At 38.8% G+C, this 12,494-nt stretch overlaps 1 protein-coding gene and 1 pseudogene across 4 annotated transcripts in view; both read left to right on the top strand.

The window, feature by feature from the left end:
* Nucleotides 1–12,494, top strand: part of Cdk14 (cyclin dependent kinase 14) — a 549,244-nt gene that overhangs the window by 506,107 nt on the left and 30,643 nt on the right. The gene's annotated exons all lie outside the window — the stretch shown is intronic.
* On the top strand, nucleotides 10,606–11,376 carry LOC124991310 (40S ribosomal protein S6-like; annotated as a pseudogene).

Here is a 12,494-nt window from a genome sequence, read left to right as displayed (position 1 = left end):
GAGTTTCGGTCCCCTGTTCATTTGCTGGGTAAACCTGGAAGGATATTTTCAGAACTAAAAACTCAATCACTAATGTAAATCATTTCTTATTTCCTCTCATTTGGTGCATGTTGTGTCCCCCTTGTCGTTTCACTGTGATTAGGATGGAAGGCTTAGCATACAGACAGTCATTTTCACCTTCTAACTTGCTGTGTAACTCTCAGTGCACTTGGCCCCCAGACCTCCCGTTACTAATTGCCTGCTACTGGTGTTTCCCATCACCTTTGGAGTATAGTTTATTTTGTTTGTTTTTGAATTTAAATTGAAGTGCAGTTTCCCTACAGGCTGGGTCTATCTGACTTTGCATTAAAGCATCCTGAGGGTGATTTTTTTTTTCCCAAAAAATATGTCATCTGGTGATTTTTATATCTCTCCTTTAAATTCAGCTTAAATTGTCTTTTCTTCCTCCTGTTTTCTATTATTTCTTGGGTGCCCGGCACAGCACCGAGCCCAGATGGATTCTTTGTAATGGCTGTTTGACAACGATTTGAAGGAGGGAGTGAGGAGATCCTTTTTTCCTCTCGTGCCTACAGCTGCTCTCAATATGGCTCATCATGACTGAAAGGAAATGAATAAAGATGAGTTATCTGAACCGAAAATCAGCCACAGAGCAGAAGCAATTCATACTTCCCAACCCACCATGAATCCAGTGGGGAAAAGGAAGTCATTGCCATCGTTTATTTATTCATATATTTTTAATGATAGGAGGATTATTTTTTAAATCTCATACCTTTGAGTAGTGGCCATTTGGAGCATTTGTGAAAAGCCATATGGTTTCAAATGAGATCCCATCACATTCTGTGCATTTGAAACCATTTATGCTGCACTTCTTGGCATAACCCACACTTGGAGCACAGGCAGACTCATGAAAATGTTGTAGATAAAACTAAAGAACTTGCAAATAGCATTTAAGGAAATGGTGGTGGCTTGAAATGCCATTTTTGAATGGGCCCTCATTTGGATGATACAACCTATATTTTCTTTAAAGCAGCTATCATTTCCGTATTTTGTGCATTACATGTCTCTCTAGTGATTAATTTCAATTCTTGTGACTTAGGTATCATAAGTACTCAGAAATCTCATTTCAAACAGGGAAACATATGGAAGAAGCATTTTGAATTTGGGTCCAGATCAGGATGAAGGTTCATCAGAGAAGTTGCTGAATAACATGTTTCATGTTTCCTCTTTCTCTGTAACAAGAAAGAATGTGTGCAAATATGAAAGGCAATTTTTAGCTAAAATTATCTCATGCCTCCTGAGACTTTGGGATACGTACACCTGTCCTCTGGCAGTGGTCGGCTTTTGTTCATGATGAACAGAGGCTCACAGTAGCTGGTCCTTACGGCATCTAGTTGTGCTTCATATTCATACATATCTGGATTCCAAACCCAGCAATGCTCCTTCTTTCTCTGCATCCAGAGACAAGTGACCAAGTCTCTCCAAGGCTCATTTGCTTCATTTCCAAGTATGTCTGGTAACTCTGATCTTAGAAAGCTCACAAAGCTGCTGTTGCAAGTTATTGAAAGAGGAAGGAAGTCAAATGTGTCATATTACCTGAGAGGCATTGAGGTGTTGTAGCCTGGCCAGTGGGAGTTCTGGTTCCAGAATCAGCTGTTTGAGTCTGAATGCCAGCTCTGACACTTAACCCTGTGGCCCTGGGAAAGTTGCCCCTATTTCCTCATTTAGATAGCAGTGTCATCTCTCATGCCCCATAACCTTGTGAGGGGAAGCGATTGAGATGGTGGATGTGACGCCCCTAGACCAGCACCTGCCTGACACATGGAAAGTGCCTGGCATTCTCATATATTGACCTTGCAGCAGGGGAGGGGGAGCAGGTGGCACCAATATCTGAACAATAAATGAGTGGGAGCTGCTCCTTTCCCTGGCTCCAGCATGGAGCCCATTCCATGGTGCATGTTCTTGATTGGATAACACGGCCTCAGAAGCTTCCAGTTCGCTGCTTACCATCAGTGAGGCCCAGGTGCTCCAAAGCCATGGCACATTCCAAAGTTCCCCAGAAACTTTCTCATCATGTCCATTTGCCAAACACAAGAATTTTGTGACATCTGGATAGGCTATCCCACTTCTGAATTCATCCTATCAGAGGTATAAATTGGTCACAATTTTTACATTAGTGGAACATAAAATGATTCACATTTTCTAATTTCCAAGAAGTTTTCCCTGGAAGTATCCTTTCCAAGATAAATAATTGTATTGAGAATTGCCACGGAAAAGGAAGGTTCTGAGAGAAGGTGTGTGGGCAAATGACACTCTGCTCTGACAGATGTGAAGAACTGATAGGCAGAGAGTTGGCATCTTTCTCCAACCCAGATATAGTCAGGTCAGAGAGGGTGTTTAATGCCCTGGCTGTCTAGGGTCAACTTAGAAAAATCGGGTTCTTAAACTTCAGGTTTCCAAAAGAAAGTGGAAGTTATGATATATTGTTATGGTGTGCCCTTCCCAGGAGGAGAAAACCATTAATACTGGTGAGCCCTTTAATATTGGAAAATTTGATGTGCTGCTGATAGAAAAAGGCCTATTTCAACTTTGTGCTTCATCATAGTAAAACAATAGAGTTGAGACTTCATTAACTAGACTCTAAAAGTGCCCTTCTAATGGAAAACAGCACTGTTTGGAAAAAAAATATTTTCTGACATCTTTATATTTCTTTCCACTGAAAACAGGAGAAAACGCTGGCTGGGTATCATGGTGAGGGCATTCTGTGTTTTCTTACTGAAAACAGATTATGGAGACAGTTTTGCCAAGAAAAATGAAGGTGGTTAGAAGGTACTGAACTAAGTTACTTCTGCCTAATCACATTAAACAGCATCATGGCCACAGATTAGTCTACTAACTGAAGTTCTCAATATGGTCCTGCTACTGTCTGTTGTTATGTTTTAAAATAACATCCCCCTTTCTGCCTATTGCCTCAGTGGTAAAAAAGAAATTATTCTAAAGAGGAATATTTAGCAACATGAGAATCATGATACTCAGAAATTTGAAATGACATCTGAAATCAAAAATGGATCTAATTATCAGTTACTCATAACCTATTATTCAAAGTCCATGTTATCTAAATCACTGTCCCAACATCACTGTCTAGACAGGTGGGAGCAGAGGAGAGGTGGAGCACAGAAACTTCAGTGAGAGGGAAGGGGAAAAAAAACGAGGCAGACGGCAGCAGTCTCAACTGTCACACATCCAAGGGCCTGCCAGAGACAGACCGTGGGACCAAACCTGGGGTACGCAGCCTGGGGCAGCAGGCCCTAGTGCAGCTTGATGGTGGAGCCTGGAGTGTGCTGATGGTGCTGCTCACAGGATACAAGCAGCTTCGGTCATGGAGGGAGCGTGTTTAGCGGTCCAACAGTAGGCCAGCTGAGCTCTGATAAGCTCTGGTTTCCCCCTAGCTTCCAGCTTTTGACCATGTAGCACTTTTTAAGTCCATGAACTTAGTGGGAATACGTTTCTATTTTTACACCGCTTAACAGCCAAGATCAGCATTCATCTCAAGAAGGATACTACCTTTGCCTGAAGAAATATTGATTACAGATTACATTTAGAAATGAGATCTACCCTACAATGGGAAAGTAAGATGATGCCAGGATTTCCTCCAGAAAATCTGAATTTGCCCAGAAGCGGGTGAATGAAGACAAAAGAAAATTAAAGGTATTAGAAAGGGGCCTTCTGCCTTCTTCAAATCATCAGCAAATTCCACTGAAGGCCTCTGTTGCGAGCTGAAATTCAGCTGAAGTGGTGGCCCCTTTCTAGCAGATAGGGAGAACTCTAAGAGCCCAGGACCCTGAGGGTACAAGTACTACCCTCACCCTCTAATTTACTGGAATCTTGGCTACTATGGATTGCTGTGGGCTGATAAATTGGCAGAGTCCTTAACAGTCTTACCCAGACTGCAAGAGCAGAAAAGTCCCAGCCATCTGGATAATGTATAGATGAAGGTTGTATTATAAAAAAGAGAGGGACTACATTCTTAAAATTAGCAACTTGAAGAACATAAGTACATGTGCTGAGATGATTGAAACCTCTTCAACAAATGATTGAAACCTATTGCCAAACTTTAGTTTATAGTTACCAATTGACTTCACTGGTTCAATTTAGAGGTAATCAAACATTCACTGTATATCAGACCTGTTTCTAAAGATTTTCATGCTCCTGTTACTATATTCTATTCTTGGTGTTTCCTTTTTTCATTTACTGTGCTGTAGTGTATTTAACAACTGCTTGTGTACGTGGATGTTGTGGGCTTCATAGAGTACGAGATGTCACTACAAAATAATAAGATTGCTCTTATGGACCATATGGAAGCCGTCCACACTTCTTTATTTTGTAATTGTATCACAAGTTTTATGTGTTTAGACCACAGTTCATTTAACATGTGGTTGAGAGGATCTCTCAAATTCATATCAATACTAAAGATAAAATCCATTGTCATATGTCTCCAGAATCACTGATCTCAGAGTTCAATCTGGTTGGGGTGGGTGATATGGGTATCTCTATAAACCACAGAAAGACAAGGCACAAGAAAAGCAAGTGAGGAGAGGTGGTCAGCTCATGTTGAAATTCTGAATGGGGGACATGCTTCTGACTTGGAAGACTCATGGTGGAGGTTGCATCTGACCTGGTTCAGGATGAGTTGGTAGAATTACGAATACTACCAGTGGACAGAAAGGATTCAGCATGAATGACCTGGTGCAGAATCAGTGCTGGGACAACCAGAGCTGGTCTCAAGGGCAGCACTGGCTGGGTTTTCTTAGAAAGATTGGGTGTAAACCCCAAAGACTGAATTTTCTTCTTTTAGAAATCAAGACATTTTCTGTATGATTTATGGTCTATCCTGAGAAAAATCTTCCTTGTGGAGGTTCCTGAAATGCAAGGTGCATTGCTCAGAGTGGTGCATCATTCGCAAGGCCAGAGCAGAGTGAGACAGAACTTTAGGTCTTGATTCTAGGTAACAGTGCACACTGTCTCCACAATAGGCTGACCCTGTATGGTTTCATGTGAAGGTACACAAATCATGCTTTTATAATATGTCATCAAACCCATTATTTTAATTATACTCTTTTAAAATAAATCCTTACTTTAACCGTTTCAAAACAACTTAAGGCAGATGTCTTCTATGTAATAAATAAAACCCAATGAGTCTAAAATGACTTTTAAAAATCTAAGATGTGATTCTAAAATTAAACATTATTGAACATTGAAACTAAAAGCTATGGATACTGCTAAGTTCTTCTTGGGATTCACCACATGGCTACAACATAATAAATAAAAGATTAGTCTTAGTTTTTCCCCTCAATTTGTGAGTCAATAATTTCTATTAACAGTTCATAAAAATGGCATGTCAACATGAAATTTAAGTACATTTTCAGTATAACACTAACCTCATAAAATCTACACAGAATTCAAGAAAGCAAATGAACTATTCTGCCTCTTCAAAGTTTGATACTTAGGAAAGATGATCTTTTCTCTTGGTGTTTGTCATTTTTTAAACCCATGAAAGATGGGCACAAAAAAGAGAACATTCACTGCCTTCCTTGGAAGGGCAGTGGCATTAGCACAGACAGGTTTGTGGAAAACCCTCCGTGGAGGACTGCATACCACACAGAACATTGGGTTATATAAATGTGGACAATAGCAGTCTTCTTTCATAAGAGCATCTTCTCAAAGCAGCCCAACAACATCCAGTCTTAATTTTTCAAAAAATTTTGTCCAAATTCCATGGCCCGAAGCTAAGTTCACTCAGGCAGTCCCTCCATAACTTTTTATTCATTGCCTCTTTTGCAAAAGACATTGCAGGGGGTGCAGTGGTTTCTTTCAGCACTTATCTCTTTCAAAGTAGCTTATTTGTACTAATGAATACTTGCTCATTTTTGATATTAAATATTTCTTCAGTTATTTCTAGTAATCATTTAAGCCTCGTGTTGAAGGGAAGTGACTGTTAGAGTGATAGGTCTAAATTCCATTCACTTTCTTCAGAGGCTTCATGGCAGGTAGAAAGGCCTTTTTTTGGAGTGGAAGGGGGATATGGAAGGTAGGAGACTGACTGACCCAGAATCCAAGCTTGGGGAATGATCCCAGGAAGGTGCTGGTTGAGGAGCAATTGGGAGAAGGAGAAGGAGAAACTGCACTGGGCAGGAGCAGGAGGGAGCAGGGGCCAGGGGCAACTCCAGCCAAGGGCCCTGCAGACTGCTGGGATCAAGTCCAGCTCTACCACTGACTCTGTAACCTGGGGAGCTTGCTCACTCTCTCATTTATCAAATGTAGAGAAGAAAGTAATAATAATGATAATTAAAGCCACTCATGATGTTGTGAGGATTAAATTTAATGGATTAAATTAATATATATAAAGCACATAGTAAGTCATCAATAAACTTTAGCCATCATTATTATAGTTTTAGATCTTTTTGGAGAGGGGACATACAGTCAAGAGGGGATAACATCAGCCTTGGATGTGCAAGCTGTCAATGCCACTCCAGACTCCTTTCTCTGGGAGCTGTTGTGGTCCCTAAGTGCAAAATGCTATAAATCATGCATTCAGGGTTCTTATATAGTGACTCCTCAGTTATCTCTATCTTAAAAAAAAAAAAAAATCCTTGTCTGTCTCTAAATTAACTCCTGTCACTCATTCACACAGCTCCCAAAGGTGATGACAGAATTGCTCCTTGACCAATGAGGTGTTTAGTCAGATTTTAATAAATGTGTTATACAAGCCAACAATAGGCGAAAGCAGAAGGGGAAAAGAAAAGAAAAAAAAAAAAAAACCTCCTTCCTGGAATGTAATTCTGTTATCCTCTGATCTTCATGTCCACTCTGTCTGACTGATCCAGTCAATCTGGAATGAATCGGGAAAAGGAAGTACCCAGGTCCTTTAACAGCCAGTGCAGTTTGATGAAGCTGCCAGTAGTAGTGGAATTAAGTGTTCCTAATACCTGGTTATAGACTTTAAATGGAGGAGCAAGATCACTGTAGTTGTTCTGAATTATTTTTATTAAAATCATTTTAACTGTCAAATTATAATCATATACATTTATGGGGTATAACATGTTGAAACACAATGTCAGGAGTTTATGTCAAGCTAATTCTACCTCATCTATCATTGTTTATAGTGTGACATTTGAAATTACTCTTATTTTGAAATATACAACACATTGTTATTGACTGTAGTCACCATACTATGCAATAGATGTCTGCGCTAATTGTCTAGTTGAAAATTTGTATCCTTTGATCAACAACTCCCCTTTCCCTCCCTGCCCTCCGTCTTCTGATAATATTCTGAATTAATGAGGAGTAAAGGGATTCATATGATAAAAATTTTAGATAAATGAAGCTTGCAACTTTAGGTGCACAAACTACTTGTTATTGCAATCATTTTGATAAGAAGATGGGTAGGTAGGGAACTGCTTAAGGCTTTGGGTTCCAAAAGCATGAGCTTAGGTATTGCATATGACAGCTACTCATGTGATTGTACTGTACGTTTATTGTCTAAGTTTTACTTTCTCTTATTTAGGAATTATTAGGTAAGTTAAAATAATCCACCTCATGGGGAAGATAGAAGGATAGATTAGTAAAAGTGGCAGATAGTGTATTTCATTATTCACATAGCAGAATATTGGAAACACGGTTGAATAAATTATGAAATAGCCATATGATGTTCATTAGCTTAACCATTCCTTCACTGATGTAAAAGTGATTGCAGTCAGTTGAGATCCAAAGCTATGAGAAATTCTCCACTGGAGTGGTGATAGTAATTATAACATCTAATATTTATATAGTGTTTATATGCCACACTCTATGTACATACCATACATATAACTTATCCTCACAACAACCCTAAAATAGTTAGTATTATTATTCCCATTTTACACATGAAGCTACTAAGGCAAAGTAAGATTAAGAAGCATGTCCAGCTAGTAAGCCAGCCTCAGAGGCAGGATAAAGGAATTTGGGAATATGGTGTGGTTCGGAAGTCGGGTGGATGAAAGTCGTCTCCTCCAACTCCCACCAAGCTCTACACTTTCCTAGGCATAGGTATAGAGGCTTGCCTAGGTTGCAGATGTTGGCATAATAGCATCTGGCCCAAAATGCAAATGGAAACCGCCATACTCAGAGTGGAAAGCCTTCAGATACGAAGACTGGCGGCAGATGATTCTGCACATCCAGTATCCAATTGCAGACTATTTCCACCTGCCTGTTCTACACTGTCTGCCTTTATTGAACACAAACTGTGACGTACTGAAGGAATCCAAGATAAATTTGTAAAACATCATGTCAGGCCCTTTCTAGTCCCAGTATCCCCTGGTGATTCAAGGTTGGGGTCTAAAAAATAGAACAGAACAGAGAAGAGGAAGCAGACACCAACTTGCCACAGATATGTGTAGAGTGAAGGAGATATTTTTGTTTAAAAGACAGACAGCTGAGAAACAGTTATTTGATCCCTGCTGCTTGAGGGACAGTAGGGAAAGAAAGGTATTTTTGTGATCACTCTTCAGAGTTCCCTATGCAGCATGGTTCATACAGTCACAACAGAAACCCAAGCTCTAATAATACATTGCAACCAACCACAGTTATGTTACAAGCATTATGCACAGTTGTAACTAACATTCAGCTTCCCTTTGATTACTTCCAGGCCTGTGACATTTAGATTGCTACACATTTCTTCCAACCTCAGACAACTCACAGAGTCAATAGCATACACCTAATAATCGTGTGCTGACATAGAAATGGGGAGGAATCGGTACCAGTTACCTATCTTTCATCACATTTAGGGTGATAGGGTGAATGAGCACCTTATTAGGAGTCTAAACACATGGATTTTAGACTAAATTTAACCTTGTCACCAACTAGCTATGACCTTGAACATGTCACCTAATCTCTGTGAGACTTCTGGTTCCCTTCATGTGAAATAAGACTGGAGCTTTGGGTCACCAGGACCCCTTTTAACTTCAATATTCTATGCTCAGTCATCAGTGAGTTCTGGCTAATAATAGTTTCTAAAACATGTAGTGCTTATCACATTCCACAGAGAGTAAAGTCAGAGAAGACTAGAAAGGGCACATCTCAGATGTATTTAATGTTTACCCATCAACTGGGGCTGATAGAAATAGTTATATTCTACATCTAAACCATGAGTAGCTTTTCTAAAAGGGAAATGAGAGCATTAACCTGAACTTGACTATTTTAAATGCCAAATGCCTTTGCACTATTTTTATTTATAATCATCTCTGTCATTATCACTATCAAAGTTTGTCTATATAGCATTATTGAGAAATATAAACAGGAATGTTTTTTATCTCACCTCAGTCTTTGGTGTACTAAATTTTATTTGATTGCCACATATTTAGAAATTAGTAATGTGTAGACTTGTTTAGGAACTGCAGGTTTCTTAAGCAACCTAACATAATGTGAGAGAGCAATTTTGTGTTTCCTTCTATTTGTATCTGTGGGTGCCCTTCCCTGTTACCTAAACCAAGTGCCAGAAAACCAGCTATCATGAATGTGGGCTGTTTGCCAAATGCCTCTTTCCCTAATAGTGACAGCCTTATGTGTACAAAGCCCCATATAGAGAGATTTATGAAACGCATATCTTGATTTCTACATATATAAATTTTTTTCACAGAAATGTAACAAATTCAGGTAGTCAGATCATGGGGACCGAAGTGTATTTGGTAGCTTGAGCTTGCTGTCCTGACAGGCCTCTGTGTGTCTTCTGTGAAAGACCAAATATCATCCCAGTGGACCTGACCTAGTTGAACATAAATACACCATTGAGGAGCAGCTGGCTTCAGAATTAATAACAGTTATAAATAAATTGGGTGGCCTTGTGAAGAGGCTAAACTCGAAGTATCTTTTAATTAATTTTTTTACAGCAGCACAGCAGCCTTTAACTGCCCTACTAATGCAAATATCTGTGAACTGAAATTGTTTTGAAGGCAATTGGGTTATTCATGTTTTGCAATGTTTTTAAAATCCTAGTAGGAACAAAAGACGTAACCTTGTCTCTATTTGCTGATGATGCAATCTTGGGAAAACCTTAAAGACTCCACCACAAAACTGTTAGAACTGACAAATTCAGTAAAGTTGCAGCATCCAAAGACAAATGTACAAGAATCAGTAATATTTCTATATGCTAACAAACTTTCCAAAAAGGAAATTAAGAAAATGATCCCATTTATGATAGCAACAAAAAAATTTAAAAAGATGCCCTGTGTTCAAGGACTGGGAGAATTAGGTGAAAATGTCCGTAGCACCCAAAGTGGTCTACAGATTCATTGCCATCATTATCGGTATTGGCCAAATTTTATCATACGCATGTATGAATATGTAACAGCAAATACCGCCATTATGCACAACTGTAATGCTCTAATAAAAGAATGTGGAAAAATTCCTACATCCTTTTTAACAGAAATGAAAAAGGCAATCCTTAAATTCATATGGAACCACAAATGAGTCCAGATATCCAAAGTAATTTTGAGCAAAACAAATAAAGTAAGGATAGCACACCCCCCCAAATGTATTAAAAAGTGATAATAATCAAAACAGCATGGTACAGGCATGAAAACAAACACAGCAGTCTTCAAGATAAAGCTGAATATCTCCTTCCCAGCCACTGACTGCCAGAAAAATCATTGAAGTGGACAATGAACACAAATTTCATACTTCATATGAGAAGCTTATGGCCCCAGAAGTTGCTGCTGATGCTCTGGGTGAAGAATGGAAGGGTTATGTGGTCCGAATCAGTGGTGGGAATGACAAAGTTTCCCTATGAAGCGGAATGTCTGCAATCACCTGCTACTGAGTAAGGGCCTTCCTGTTACAGACCAAGGCGAACTGCAGAGCAAGAGCATGAATCTGTTCAAGGTTGCATTGTGGATGCCAATCTGAATGCTCTCAACTTGGTTATTGTTAAAAAAAAAAAAAAATGAGAGAAGGATATTCCTGGATTTATGAATACTATTGTGCCTCATCAACTGGGACCCAAAAGAGTTAGTAGAATCCACAAACTTTTCAGTCTCTCTAAGGAAGATGATGTCTGCAAATATGTTGTCAGAGAACCCTTAAACAAGGAAGGTAAAAAACTCCGGAACAAAGCACCAAAGATTCAGCATCTCATTACTCCACATGTCCTGCAACACAAGTGCCAGGGTATTGCTCTGAAGAAACAGTGTACTAAGAAGAATAAGGAAGAGGCTGCAGAATGTGCCAAACTTTTGGCCAAGAGAGTGAAAGAAGCCAAAGAAAAACACCAGAAACAAGATTGCCAAAAGACGCAGGCTGTCCTCTCCAAGAGCTTCTACTTCTAAGTGTGAGTCCTGTCAAAAATAAGAATCTTTTAAAAATATTTTTAAGTTGTTGATGGACCTTTATTTCATTTATTTATTTATTTATTTATTTATTTATTTATTTTATACATTGTACACAAATGGGGTACAACTTTTCATTTCTCTGTACACAAAGTAGAGTCACACCGTGTGTGTAATCATATATGTACATAGGATAATGATGTTTATCTCATTCCATTATCTTTCCTTCCTCCCAACCCCCTCCCCACCCCTCATTTCTCTCTACACAATCCAGCGTTCCTCCATTATTCCCTTACCCCCTCCCCCTATTATGTATCATCATCCACTTATCAGAGAAAACATTCAGCCTTTGGTTTTTGGGGATTGGCTTAAAAAAATAAGAATTTTTAAGAGTAACAAATAAGATGAGACCTTCAAAAAAACCAAACACATGCCAACCGTTGGAACAAGGTAGAAATTCCGGAAATAAATGCATGCAACTGATTTCTGAACAAAGTTCCCAAGAACACAATAGGGGAAGAATAGTTTTTTTAATAAATGGTGTTGGGAAAACTGGGTATGTATATGCAAACAATGAAACTAGACTATTATTCCTTATCACATACAAAAATCAATTCAAAATGGATTAAAGACTTAGATTTAAATGTAAAGCCTGAAATTATGCAACTACTAGAAAAAAACAGAGGAAAAGATCCCCAACATTGTTTTGGGCATTAATTTTTTTGAATATGACCCTGAAAGCACAGACAACAAATGCAAAATCAGGAAAATGGAATTGCATTAAATTAAGAAACCTTCTTTATAGCAAAGGAAACAACAAAGTGAAGAGACAGCCCACAAAATGGAAGAAAATATTTGTAAACCACTCATCTGGTTGATATTCAGAATGTATAAGGAACTCAAATAACTTAATAGCAAGAAAACAAGTAATTTAAAAGAGGATCAGAACAGACATTGCTTAAGACATTCAAATGGCCAACAGGTACATCAAAAAATGTTTGGCATCACTAAGTATTAGGGAAATACACATTGACACCACAATGGCCTATCGCCTCAAACTAGTTAGAATGATTTTTTATCAAAAAGATGAAGGGTACGTGTTGGAGAAGATTTGGAGAAAATGAAACCCTTGTACCCTAT

Source organism: Sciurus carolinensis, chromosome 8 (genome assembly GCF_902686445.1).
Source record: "Sciurus carolinensis chromosome 8, mSciCar1.2, whole genome shotgun sequence".
NCBI classification, from domain to species: Eukaryota; Metazoa; Chordata; class Mammalia; order Rodentia; family Sciuridae; genus Sciurus; species Sciurus carolinensis.
Note: the sequence above shows the minus strand (reverse complement) of the source record. Positions and strands in the feature narration are given on the sequence as shown.